Below are 13,292 nucleotides of genomic sequence, written 5' to 3'. Positions count from 1 at the left end.
GGAATAGATTTGTACAGGAAATGTATTATGTACTCAATATTTACTATTCAAGGTTTTAAAATATATGCTCTCTGTATCTTAGCTTAATTGAGGTTTGAAATAATTTGTGCATGATCAACTAGGTCAAAATCCTTTTCTTCTCGATGGTGACTTGGGGTTAGGGTGTCAGAGATTGCTTAATGACGTCCAAATTCCTGAAAAGGAGATTAGCAATTGTATTTGCATTGTAAGATCTATACGCCTCTTTATTTATTAAATTGACCTCTAGCTCAAGTCCAAACATTATTTATGTCTTCTGTGATAGCCTGCACACTGTAAATCTTCCCTGGCATTCCTTGAGCTGAATTCACATTCTAGTGTTATCTATTTTCCGTTTTGTGATTAGGTTGTTTGGAGCTGTATGCAATTTAATTGTCAAAACTTGACCATCTAATTTGTTATTGTGCAGTTCATCAGGCAATTTGTAAGTTTTACCATGAAAGGAATTCTAGCCTTGCAGAAACTCTCCTGAGGTTGAAGTACTCTCAGAAATTTAAATGTTATATACTTTATCCATAGAACTGAAAGCATTGTTGCCTAGGGAGTAAAACATCATTGCACAGGGAGAGGTGTCCCAGTACAGTGACAACCGAGCACAAGGAGTTGCATTAGTTAGGCATAGCAGTGCAGTTCTTTGGCCCAACTCTCAGGAGGTAGAGGCCAAAGGAACTCTGCAAGTTATAACCCAGCCTGTTCTTCCTAGTGAATTCCAGACCAGCAGAACTGTGTAGTGAGAGCCTATCTCAGAATATGAAAGAAAAAAATAACAGCAGAGATAGGTTGAAATGAAACTATCACTTAGTAATCAATGCTCTGGATGTTGTGTTATATTGTAACTGTGTGTGAACTGTTTTTATGAGATGCCAAGTTGAAGAACAATAGAGAAGGACATAATAGGGTAAAAATGATCTAAGGGTGGCTGGGATAATGAGGAGACATTAATTAGGGAAAGGGGAAGAAGATAAACAAGCAAGATGAAATAAAAGTAATGTAGGACATTAGAAAAAGCATCTGGTGGACTAAAAATTACCCATGAGCTCTGTCACTAGCTTGCTATACTGCTGGGGTAGGTTGCCCCGTTCCGAACTTTCATTTAGAAATTGTGATTTATGGTATTTGCCTTGGGGTTCTTTGGGATGTTTAACTGAGACAATGTCTACAGAAAGAACATTTGGAAAATGGCTTTGAACTTGGCAGGTACACATCCCAACGAAGTCACCATGATGTGAAGGCATTGTACATAGTTGATGAACCAGAAACGGGTGAGTCGGGTTTCAGCAGTGCAATGTACTACCCTAAACTTCAGTTTTATTAAGTGAAAGTGATAACATGGAAGTCTGTAGACATGTTTTCAATCAGCCTGCCCCTGTCACTGGTGCTGGGATGGCATTGTAGAAGAAAGAATTCTAGAGATGTAGAAATCAGTGTTCCAGGAAGATTCCCAGACTTCTCTCAATGCACATCTACATTGCTAACAACTGTTCTAATACGCCTTCTTTGCATACAGGTTTTATTATTCTTAGCTTGAGATGAATTTCAATTAAAGTCCTAGTGTCTCTATACATTCCTAGATTTCACTCTCGTTGGTCTCTGTCCATGTCTTCTGCATTAGTAATAATTCACTCCTGACTGGGATTGCAATCGGAACCGAGCTGCTTTTGCAATGTAGTTTAGAAATGTCATCTTCAATAAATTAGTGAAATAAAAACCCTGCAAAAATTCATATGATGATACATTGACATGTCTCTTTTTTTATGAGAGCTGGAAGGATTAAAGGAAATCTACATGTGAGACATTGATTGCACAGATTTCTTCATTCTCTCTCTTTGATGGTAAATGAAAGTCTCCTATGCAAGAGAAATGTACTGAAATGCTGTGTGAGCCTTTGCTATTGTGGTTAAGAGACCTAAGTATTGATTGTATAGATTTAATGTCTTAGGTGCAATAAATACAATTTGGAAGGCTGGGGAGACTGAAGTAGGAAAATCATGAGTTTGAGATAAACTGAGTTATTTTGTGTGTACCAGATTAGCCAGAGCTAATATATACATAGGAAGATTTGGTCTCAAAAGAAAGAGGAGTGTAAGAGATGACAGGAGGGTGACACACACACACACACGCGCGCACGCGCGCGCGCGCGCGCACACACACACACACACACAGTACAGGGTTGACTGAAAATTTCTAAAATTGTTGTATAATTATGAGGTATAAAATTGTATAATCAGTGTGGTTCCTTCTTATTTAAAAATCAGATAAGCCTGAAGGGCCTTCATGATGAAAGGTGTTTGGGTGATGAATTTATAAGGCTTTGATTGGCACCAGAAATTTCCAACAAGAATCAGGGTTAACATTGAAAACTGCAATGGTACAGTGTTCTAGTAGATACATGAGTAGGATTATTGCTTAAGAGTACTAATAAAGTGTTTTGAGAAACTAAGCTGAGATGCTATGGAATCAATCATTAAATTAGTTCAACTTGTATGTTATACAGTGATTTAGTAGAATATTGCTTGCCAACACTAGAGCCATATAGGGTTTAAAAAATGAAATGATTCTGGATATTGATATTAAGCTGAGAGAGAATGTTCACATATGGTCTAAGAGGTAAAAGTTCATCAGCAAATGATTCTCCAATTAAATTTTTTACCTTTATTCTCTCTTTACACTCACTTACCTTTTATTTTTCTACACTCCCTCAGTTTTCCGTCCTAACTCACCCACCCATTCCATCAGGCATGGTCCAGGATCATGTTCCTGATGTCTTATAAATGGGTAATTTTATATCTTCAATGTGAGTAGTGCCGCAGCAACAGTGGTTATAGTTGACTTATACTTGGTGCTGCAGATTGACTTAGCAGTATACAGCACACACCTAGAGGCATGCAGAAGAATAATCACGTGTTCTCATTTCCTGTAGAATCCTGGAAACATTAAAAAGAATAATGCATCCAACTACAAGATGGCTTCAGAGCTACATGATCAGTGTAACACTAGGCAGTTCAAAAGTACATCCTGCCTAAAGATGTCTTTAAACCTTTGCCTCAGAATATATTTTTATATCAAAAGCTAAAGCCTATGCCTATATTTCGATCCTGTCACCTTTTCAAACATGCCTGAAGTGGTCAAAATACATTATCAAGATTTCAAAATAGTCTGATCAGAGCATGACGAACTAGTTTTAAGATAAAGCCAGCCATTATTTCACTATTTCCCTGCTTGTCCATTCTTTGTTCTTTCTTATCCTGAACTTATGTAAAAATATTAAATAATCACTTTCTAGTTATTGTGTCAATTATTAAGAAATACTGCATAGAGCACTCCAGGTGCAAGTGGGCCTTGCACCTCGCCCACAGCACATTAGCCTTGGCTCTAGATGAGGGGGTTGCAGTGATCTGGCCTGAGGGCATGCGTGTGGAAGAGGGGTTGGGGGTGGGGGTGGGAAGCCCTGCCTCAGGTATGCTCTGTGGGGGCACCAGGAGGGAGAGATTGTTTCCTCTGACAGAGTTGTGAGAGCCAGGCCATGTCTCTCATCACTTGCAACACGGAGAACAGGCCTTACACCTCATAAGGGCAGTAGGATAGAGTTGGCCCTGGTTGAGGGGCATTTGCAAGGAGTTAGTCTAAGGGCATGAGAGAGGGAAAGTCTGCAGGCTGATCAGCTCAGAAAACTCTCAGACCCAGCTCCAGTGCTCTGAATTGTCCTGCTCCAACAGCTACCCCATTGTTGTGCTGAAGTGAATGAAAGAGCTGGTCATTCAAATCCAAATCTACAGGATCTCCATGACTCAAGGCAACAATAGAATATCTGAGAGAGGAGTCTTGCTGAGGTTTCAGTACTGGTATTCAGTATTCAGTAGAGTAACAGAATGTCCTCTAACCAGACCAATGAGTCATTGCAATGAACATTTGCAAACAAAGATGTGTGGACAAAAGGGTATACTATAGAACACGCACTGTGACACACTACAGCTCCCACGACAAGATTTTTCCCTTTTTTGGTGTGGAGGTTGCAAAGGCATAGGACAGGTATGAAGCGATGGAGAGATGATTGCGATTGGAGTGCATGATATGAAATTTACAAAAAAATCAATAAAAGGTATAAAAGTACATGCATTTATATTTAAGTAAAATGAAGTAGGCATGGAAGGCTTCAACCAACATATATGTAATTTGTTTTTTATTAAATATTTAGTCATTGTGAATATATTATTTTTGCTCATTTGAACAGTTTAACATTTGATTGTGTCAAATTTCCCTTTTCCTTTTGAGAGACATTTAAGTCTTTAATGCATGTTGCTATTCATGCTATTTCTGAAATATTTCCTTCTGAATATTTCTGATCAAATGTTATGTAGTCCCATCAGTATACATATAGCATGGGCTTTCCACAATGGCTACATATTGCTAAGGAGCACTGAGAGTGGGAGAAATAGTCTTCCTTTGGGAAGAGCACACTAATTGGCTATCCAATATCAAATGTTCAGCCCTGGAACCATATATATAACAAACATTATACAGGCTAAACAGGTTGCATTTAGGAATATCAATACATATATAAGTACATAGAATATATATATATATATATATATATATATATATATATATATATATATATATATATAATAAGAATACATGTATATATATATATACATGTAACAATTAATCTTCATGTAACAATTAATAAAAAGTGGTCATGAATTAGGAGAGTAGAGAAAGCCATATAGGATGGTTTAGAGGGAGAAAAGGTAATAGAGTAATGATAAAATTTTATTACAGTCTCAATAATGTTATAATAAAAAAGTAGTTGACCTCCTCAATGAATGTTTTTAAATTTCCATTTAGTCTTTTACCAAAGCAGCCTTTTCAGACATTATCTCCATTTTACTTTCATTTCCATTTCTCTTTACTGCTGTGGTTGAGCTTCTATTTGTTAGTCGATTTTCTTTTCCCAAGCTACATGTTTTGTTTTGTTTTTAACTTTTGACATTTTACATTGCAGTTTTTGTTTTAGTCTTCTGTTTTGATCTGTCTGCACACTCTTTTACATATTCTGGCAAATGAACATGGTAGATATGGTCACATGCTTGCTCATTACCCACAAGTTTCGCTTGACGTTAACACATCCAGATTTTATCCATGTCAGTAATGAACCTCGCTAAAATCATCAGCTTCCAATTAAAAGGAGGAACATGGTACAGCTCTCATAGGTGAGACATCAATAAAAATACAGGAGCAGTGTAACCTATTCAGGAGAAAATGGCAAAGCTTTTGAACCAAAGGTAACCAGTTCTCTGCCTTTGCCTATGCCCTTCTCCCAAACTGATCTGAGGTTTTTGATGCTGCTTCTGTCTTGAAAGCATATGGCAGGAGGGAGGAAGAGTGTGTGTTCTTAAAAATGAAAAGGACATCGGTACAGGGGGAAAGTTTCTGAACAGACCACCAATAGCTTATGCTCTAAGATCAAGAATTGACAAATGGGACCTCATAAAATTACAATGTTTCTGGAAGGCAAAGGACACCATCAAAAGGACAAATCGACAACCAACAAATTGGGAAAAGATCTTTATCAACCCTACATCAGATAGAGAGCTAATATCCAATATATATAAAGAACTCAAGAAGTTAGACTCCAGAAAACCAAATAACCCTATTAAAAAATGGAGTACAGAGTTAAACAAAGAATTTTCACCTGAAGAAATTCAGATGGCAGAGAAACATCTTAAAAAATGCTCAACTTCATTAGTCATTAGGGAAATGCAAATCAAAACAACCCTGAGATTTCACCTTACACCAGTCAGAATGGCTAAGATTAAAAATTCAGGAGATTAAAAATTCAGGTGTTGGCAAGGATGTGGAGAAAGAGGAACACTCCTCCACTGCTGGTGGGGTTGCAGATTGGTACAACCACTCTGGAAATCAGTCTGGCGGTTCCTCAGAAAACTGGGCACCTCACTTCCAGAAGATCCTGCTATACCATTCCTGGGCATATACCCAGAAGATTCCCCAGCATGTAATAAGGATACATGTTCCACTATGTTCATAGCAGCCCTATTTATAATTGCCAGAAGCTGGAAAGAACCCAGGTATCCCTCAACAGAAGAGTGGATGCAAAAATGTGGTATATCTACACAATGGAGAACTATTCAGCCATTAGAAACTATGAATTCATGAAATTCTTAGGCAAATGGATGGAGCTAGAGAACATCATACTAAGTGAGGTAACCCAGACTCAAAAGAGGATTCATGGTATGCACTCACTAATAAGTGGATATTAACTTAGAAAACTGGAATACCCAAAACATCATCCACACATCAAATGAGGTACAAGAAGAAAGGAGGAGTGGCCCCTTGTTCTGGAAAGACTCAGTGAAGCAGTATAGGGCAAAACCAGAACAGGGAAGTGGGAAGGGTTGTATGGGAAAATAGGGGGAGGGAAGGGGGCTGATGGGACTTTCAGGGAGTGGGGGTCTAGAAAAGGGGAAATCATTTAAAATGTAAATAAAAAACATATCGAATAAAAAAAAGAAAAAAATGCAAAAAAAAAAAAAATGAAAAGGTGGATAGAGTTTCTATCCCTGGTTGATCTGTCAATAACAAACTTTCCTGCTCCCGATTTTCTTATAAATGATACATACATTTCAGTACTTTGAGCAGTGTTGAAACTTTTAAATTCTTATAATGAGCATACAATATAATGGATATAATGGGCTTCAGTATGACAGTGCTAGTGTGACATTAAGTAAGTTGAATAGATAACTTTTCCCCAAGGAAACAAAAGGTTTTCATACACACACACACACACACACACACAGAGAGAGAGAGAGAGAGAGAGAGAGAGAGAGAGAGAGAGAGAGAGAGAGAGAGAGAGAGTTCCTGTGTGTTGGTCAATTTACACCTGGGCATGAGAAGAACCCTGGTGTACCCAGTGACATTCCATTGGAAAAAACTTTTTTTTTCTCTTGTCAGTGGGTGTCAGTTGCAAATAGCATCTTGTTTAGTTGTGCAAATCTGTGTCCACTTCCCCTTTTGGTGCTGGAATAACCTCTGTCTTGAACCTGTGGAGATTTTATATGAGCTGCCACAGTCATTGTGATAAGTACATCAGTTCTGCTATGTCTGGAAGATACTTCGCCTGAATTCATCCACCACCTCTGGCTCTTGCAATCTTTATGTTTCCTCTTCTGCATAAATCCCTGCCTTGAGGGGAGTGGTTTGTTGAAGATAGCTCATTTTTTTTTTTACTGAGTATTCTAAAGTCTCTCAGTATCTGTCCATGGTGTACTGCAAGAAGCAGCTTTTCTGATATGGTTTAAGTCAATCGCTAATCCTCTATATCTGACTTTCTATATGAGAGGGGACAATAAAGGCATTTACATTGATTTTCAGAAACCTATTCTCTTTCAGCCTCTCTCTCTCTCTCTCTCTCTCTCTCTCTCTCTCTCTCTCTCTCTCTCTCGCTTTTTCACACAGAATTGTATTTACTTTACCTATGACTTTAAATTCATACAGTCAATTCTTAAGCCTCTTACCCACACTCATAGCAAGTTCTCACATAATAGTTCAATATATTCTCTTGTCCAGGAAGCTTTCGTTTGTTCTCTAGGACAGAGAGTGAGAAATCTTATTTAACCAATGTCTCTTGGAGTGATTTTTCTGCAGCATTTTAGACTGGGATATACTTTCATTCTTTTCCATGCCGAAATCCCATTTCCCTAGCACCATTTGTTGAAGAAACTGTATTTTCCCCAATGTATGTTTTTGGTATTTTCTAGTTTGCTTTTTGTTGCTGTGATAAAACATCACAAGACAAAACTAACCTGTGGAGAAAAGGGGTTTATTTGTTTTACACATCCTGATAACAACCTATCATGAAGGGAACTCAAGGCAGAAACCTGGAGGCAGGAATTGAAACAGAAACCATGAAGGAACCCGTCTTACTGTATTGTTACAGCTTATGTTCAGCTATTATTCATACACAGCCAGTGTCCACTTGCCTAGGGATGGTACCATCCACAGTGGGATGGCTCCTTTATCATCAATTAGCAATCGAGAAAATATCCTAGAGACATACAGGCAATGCTTGCCAGACTTATGTCATCATAAGACAGGCTAGAATTATTTGATAAGAGGGAACTTTAACTGAAAAAATGGCTCCATAAAATATGGCTGTAAGGTATTTTCATAGTGATTGGCTCTGGGAAAGGACCAGGCCACTCTGGGTGGTGCCATCCCTGGGTTGGTCATCTTGGATTCTATAAGAAGGCAGGCCTATCAAAGCCTGGGAGCAAGCCAGCAAGCAGCACCCCTTCATGGCCTCTGCATCAGCTCCTGCCTCCAGGTTTCTGTTCTGTTTAAGTCCCTGTCCTGATTTCTTTTGATGACGAACAACAGTATGAAATTATAAATTAAACATACCCTTTCAGCCTCAACTTGTTTTTTGGTCATGGTTTTTCATCAGAGCAAACCCCAACTATCTCTGTTTATTGGCCTAAGCAGAGATAGACCAATCTCACGGAGGAAGTTTCTCCCAGAGACTCTGCAGGGATTCTAATCACACATTGCCTGGTATACAGGGGTTTCTTTGAAATCTCAGTAGAATCCTCTGTGACCCTACAATGATTGCATTTAGCATCCAGCATGTCTGACCAATCAGCCTCACATGAGGATTTTAAGATCTGACTTCAATAGGAACAGTAGCTGGGCCAGTGTTAGTACATAGCTTTAGTTGTCTTTGGATAATACAATTGCTGCAAATGAAGATGTAACTTCCTAAATTGCTCTGTAGAATCAGAGATCACCAAGCCTTTCTTCTCAAATTGTTCAAAATAGTTCAAAAATTCATACCTTTGTGGCAGATGTCATGCAGAAAGGACTGCAGTTGGCAAGTGAGCTTCCCGGAGATGGTCCACCATCTTGATAGGCTGTGTATACCTAAAGAGGTTCAGCCTAGGGTCTTTATCCTAGAATTGCTTTTTACTACTGATGTGCCTTCTCATGTTTTCCATTGCTATATTCATCTGGCTTGTGCGATTGAGCACCAGGAGACCCTCACTGCCTATAGCCTAGTGTGATTACTTCCTGGGTGATAGCTCTCTCTGTTGGGCAAGTTTCCTGCAGATTAACATGAAGATGAATGTTCTTGAGATAAGGCTGTTTAGATAAGTTAACAATTCTATAGAATTCTGGATTTGATCTAAGCAGTTTCAGGAAGTTAGTTTGAAATAATTTAGGGAAGTTAGGGTAGCTGATTGAAAGTGTAAAGTTAGAATCAAGAGTAGTGTATGTCTCTTCCTCATAGGATAGCAAGAGCTGTGTAGGTGAGAAAAGGAATATAGTAAGCTTTAATGCTTTACAAGCACATAATTGTGGTACTAAGAAAAGTAGCCTTGGGACAAGTTAATGATCAAAGAAAACATTTGTTCTAGGTTGGGTCTTAATTCCTTGATCTTATGTTCTAGAGATATGGCCACAGGTTTCAGTATACTCCAAAAGTGAGAAGGTCATAACCAAAGAAAAGGAAATTTTATTGTGAATTTAAAAATAGATGATAGATGATTACTTTATCTGAGCAAGAGCTCAAAAAATAAGATGTAAGATAGATGAAGCTTTTGTTTAAATTGCCATAGGAAAGAAGATGCTACTATAGATAGGCTTGCTTAAGCTTTGGTCATATATGACCAAAGAATTGTTGGTTTGCAGTTACAATGAACTTGTGGAGAGAAAGATAGATGGACAATGTCTAGTTATATATGAGTTTCAAAAGGAGAACACATAATCTATTATCCTGTTGTAATTTCCTTTTGTGTAATGATTTTAATCAGTTTCTGAAGAATATGTTTTTGTGGTGATTGTTTTTAGAGAATATGTAGCTTGTGGCTATGAGATAATTTTCTTCTTATATAGAAAACTTTGTCTTATGGGCTATAAAAAGTCTAAGGGGAAAAAAAAATAAAGATTTCGGTGGTAGCTCATTGGAATTTGCTCCATCCACCAAGTGTGTGAATGTGTATATGTTTGTCGATCCATCTGTCTGTCTATGTATGTGTGAAGTTATTGGAGTTTACTTTGCTGCATCCACTGTGTGTGTGTGTGTGTGTGAGAAAGAGAGAGAGAGAAAGAGAGCGAGAGAGAGAGAGAGCGAGAGAGAGAGAAAGCATGCATGTACACATGTGTGCATGTGTGTGTATACACACACACACACTCAAAATGTGAACATGATTTTCCTGCTTCTTTCTGTTCTCTGGTCGCTGGCTACCATCTGCAGCAGGTCCAGTTGGTTGCTATCTGAATGGACTCCCATTATTTGTTTTTTCTTTTCTTTCTTTCTCTCTTTCCTTCCTTCCTTCCTTCCTCCTTTTTTCCTTCCTTCCTTCCTTCCTTCCTTCCTTCCTTCCTTCCTTCCTTCCTTCCTTCCTTCCTTCCTTCTTTCCTTCCTTCCTTCCTTTCTTCCTTCCTCTCTTTCTCTCTTCCTTCCTCTCTTTCTCTCTTTCTTTCTTCTTTCCATCCTTCCTTCCTTCTTTCCTTCCTTCCTTCCTTCCTTCCTTCCTTCCTTCCTTCCTTCCTTCCTTCCTTCCTTCCTTCCTTCCTTCCTTTCTTTTAAAGTACGACTTCATCTGAAATTAGGCTTTGTGACACCTCCCACATTACTCTTTCTTTTTATAATTGCTTGACTGTTTGGGATCCTTTGTGCTTCTATATGAATTTTAGGACTGTTCTTTCCCTAGTTCTAAGAAGGATGAGATTGAGATTTGATTGTGATTGCATCTTTTTGTTGTAAACACATCTAGTATTCAATCTTAGTATTGAAGGAGGAGGAGCAAGAGAAGCAGGAAGAAGAAAGAAGGAAAGAAAATCAAGTCTTTTTCAACATTTTTTGCCCATAAATTTTATTGAAAACATTTCCTCAGATTACTATTTTATTAAGCCTCATAAGTATTGAAACAAAGTAACAAACCATTTGTGCTCAGTGAGAAGCAAACAGCGGTTCATTTGGAATGCAGATACAAGGATTGAGCAGAGAGGAGGCCAAGTGCTGTTAAGGCAACAGAGGAGATAAAATAGGCAGTGACAATGTATATTTCAGTGCCACTAGCTGATTGACCTTAATGAACTTGCAGAAGATCATTCAGTGTCATATTACGTTGCAAATTTTAATTTACCTTAGGAAAATATAACCCATCACATTAATTTAATGATGTTACTCTACATGTTTATTTTCTTCAGGTTTTTAGTATTTGCTGTATACTTGGCTTTATGGCTAGAAAAGCACATGTCATGAGGAATCAACCTACCTACTTTTGTGTGTTTACCTGTATTTAAAGCATTGTAAGAATAATTTTGTCAGTACTGATGTTCCTAATATGTCTTTCTTGTTTAGTGGGTCTCTCCTAGCCTCCAGTTGAAAGTGGTTGGCTTTGACTCTGCTTATTCACCCAGAAGTTTAAGAAGAAAAACAAACAGCTGAAATGAAATACCCACTGTGACCCAGTTTTTAAATGCTAATAGTATACTTTCCAGCTTTAGAGTTTAGATTAATTATCATGTGAAATTTAGAATAACTTTTATCACATAAAAGCTTGGGGCAATGATCTGATGAAATGATGTTAAGAAAAAAATACATAGCAATTGACCCTTGAGCTTTGAAACTATTGGGAAATCCTTATTAGAATCAATCTGCATTAAGTATATAAAATATTTCCTCATTGCTGTGCATTTCAAAGACAATGGAAACAAAAATTGAAACTGGTTTAAAGTTAGACAAAACTAATGTAGCTAACTTCTTCCCTCAGGCAGAGTAATAATAATAAATTTGCATTCCTTCTTTACCAGAGTTATTTTTTAAAATCTCCTCTTGTTTCACATAACTTGGGTCACTCACCAGGCCACTGGTCCATTTATCACGCTGTGATGTTAGCAGGTGCAGAGGTTGTATTGCTTTCCTTCTTTTCTGACTTTTTCCTATATTTCTGTGTTCACAGTTTCACAATTCTAAAATTCTTGCAACTATATAAACATGAATTATAGTAGCTCTTTCCTAAGGCTGTTCACTGGAAGCCAAGTTCGCACTAAAGGCATCACAGTCATATAGCCGGCCTTTTGGCCACATTGTGGGTTCTTCTGTCTTTCATCCTTCTCCATCCTCTTCTTTCACCTGTTCAACCTCCTAGCAGGAGAGAACAAAGATAGAGGAGAAAGGGCGGGGTATTATTATTGGACTACTTCTTGCTCATTATGGGCATAGAGTTTATGGGCTAATCTTGATCTTCACTACCAGGTTATCTAATTTCTTCTTCTCTTCTCCTTTTTCTTCTTTTCCCCTTTTTTCTCCTCCTCTTCCTCTTCCTTTATGCACAACTATTTAGCAAACTGCATCCAACAGCAACCAAGCAATAGCCAACAACCCACCAACAATGACCAGTTCAACCTCTCAGGGGTCCTACCTTGACATACCCACTGAAAAGTTCCCTGAATGTCAAGCATCACATAATCACAGAAACGATCTGCAGCTGGTAAATCTATGCCTTTGCTAGAGTATGAGGCAAATCATTGTTAGCTGCTGGGGTCAATATGATCAGCCCCATATCCCATACCTGAGTTTAAAACCTATTCTTATATATTTTCGTGTTTATTTTAAGAAATCAAAAATATCACACAACACAGTAGCTGTTAGTAGCAATTTTACAGTTTTGCACTCAGACCCCCATTTTTTTAGATTTGTAAGATTGGCATCACCTGCGTTTGACCAATGTCTCCCCCTTTCTGCCCATTCTTCACTGTGTACTCCCCCAAACACAACAAATTTACCTTCATTAATAGAGCAAAAAAAGGTGCCAAATTTTTGGTTATTTGGTAAAATACGGTTACCATTACTGTTGTAGGTCAAATTCCTTTCAAAATCCTTCAATGGATGAATGGCTACTCTAAGCCCTATCTGTATAATAATCATCATTAATGAAGAAGAATGCAATACCGATATACATATCAACCTTGATTGATACTACAGAACTAAGGAAAGCCGTGTATTTCAGACTCACAGTGAATGACTGCATTTACATTGCTTGAATTTACATGGCATCCTGAAAGAGGATACTAGCATGAAAAAGAAGCTAAAACAGAAAGCCGTGCTGTATGTTGTGTATAGCTTTTCAAACAATAGAATATTGGATAATAATATATTTCCAATAGTGCATCATTCAGATCAACCAGTGTGCAGCCCTGTTTTTATATGTGTTTCTCCATGTGTCCACACA

Source organism: Apodemus sylvaticus, chromosome 15 (assembly GCF_947179515.1).
Source record: "Apodemus sylvaticus chromosome 15, mApoSyl1.1, whole genome shotgun sequence".
In the NCBI taxonomy this organism is placed as follows: domain Eukaryota; kingdom Metazoa; phylum Chordata; class Mammalia; order Rodentia; family Muridae; genus Apodemus; species Apodemus sylvaticus.
The sequence above is the reverse complement of the archived record's forward strand: the minus strand, read 5'-3'. Positions refer to the sequence as shown.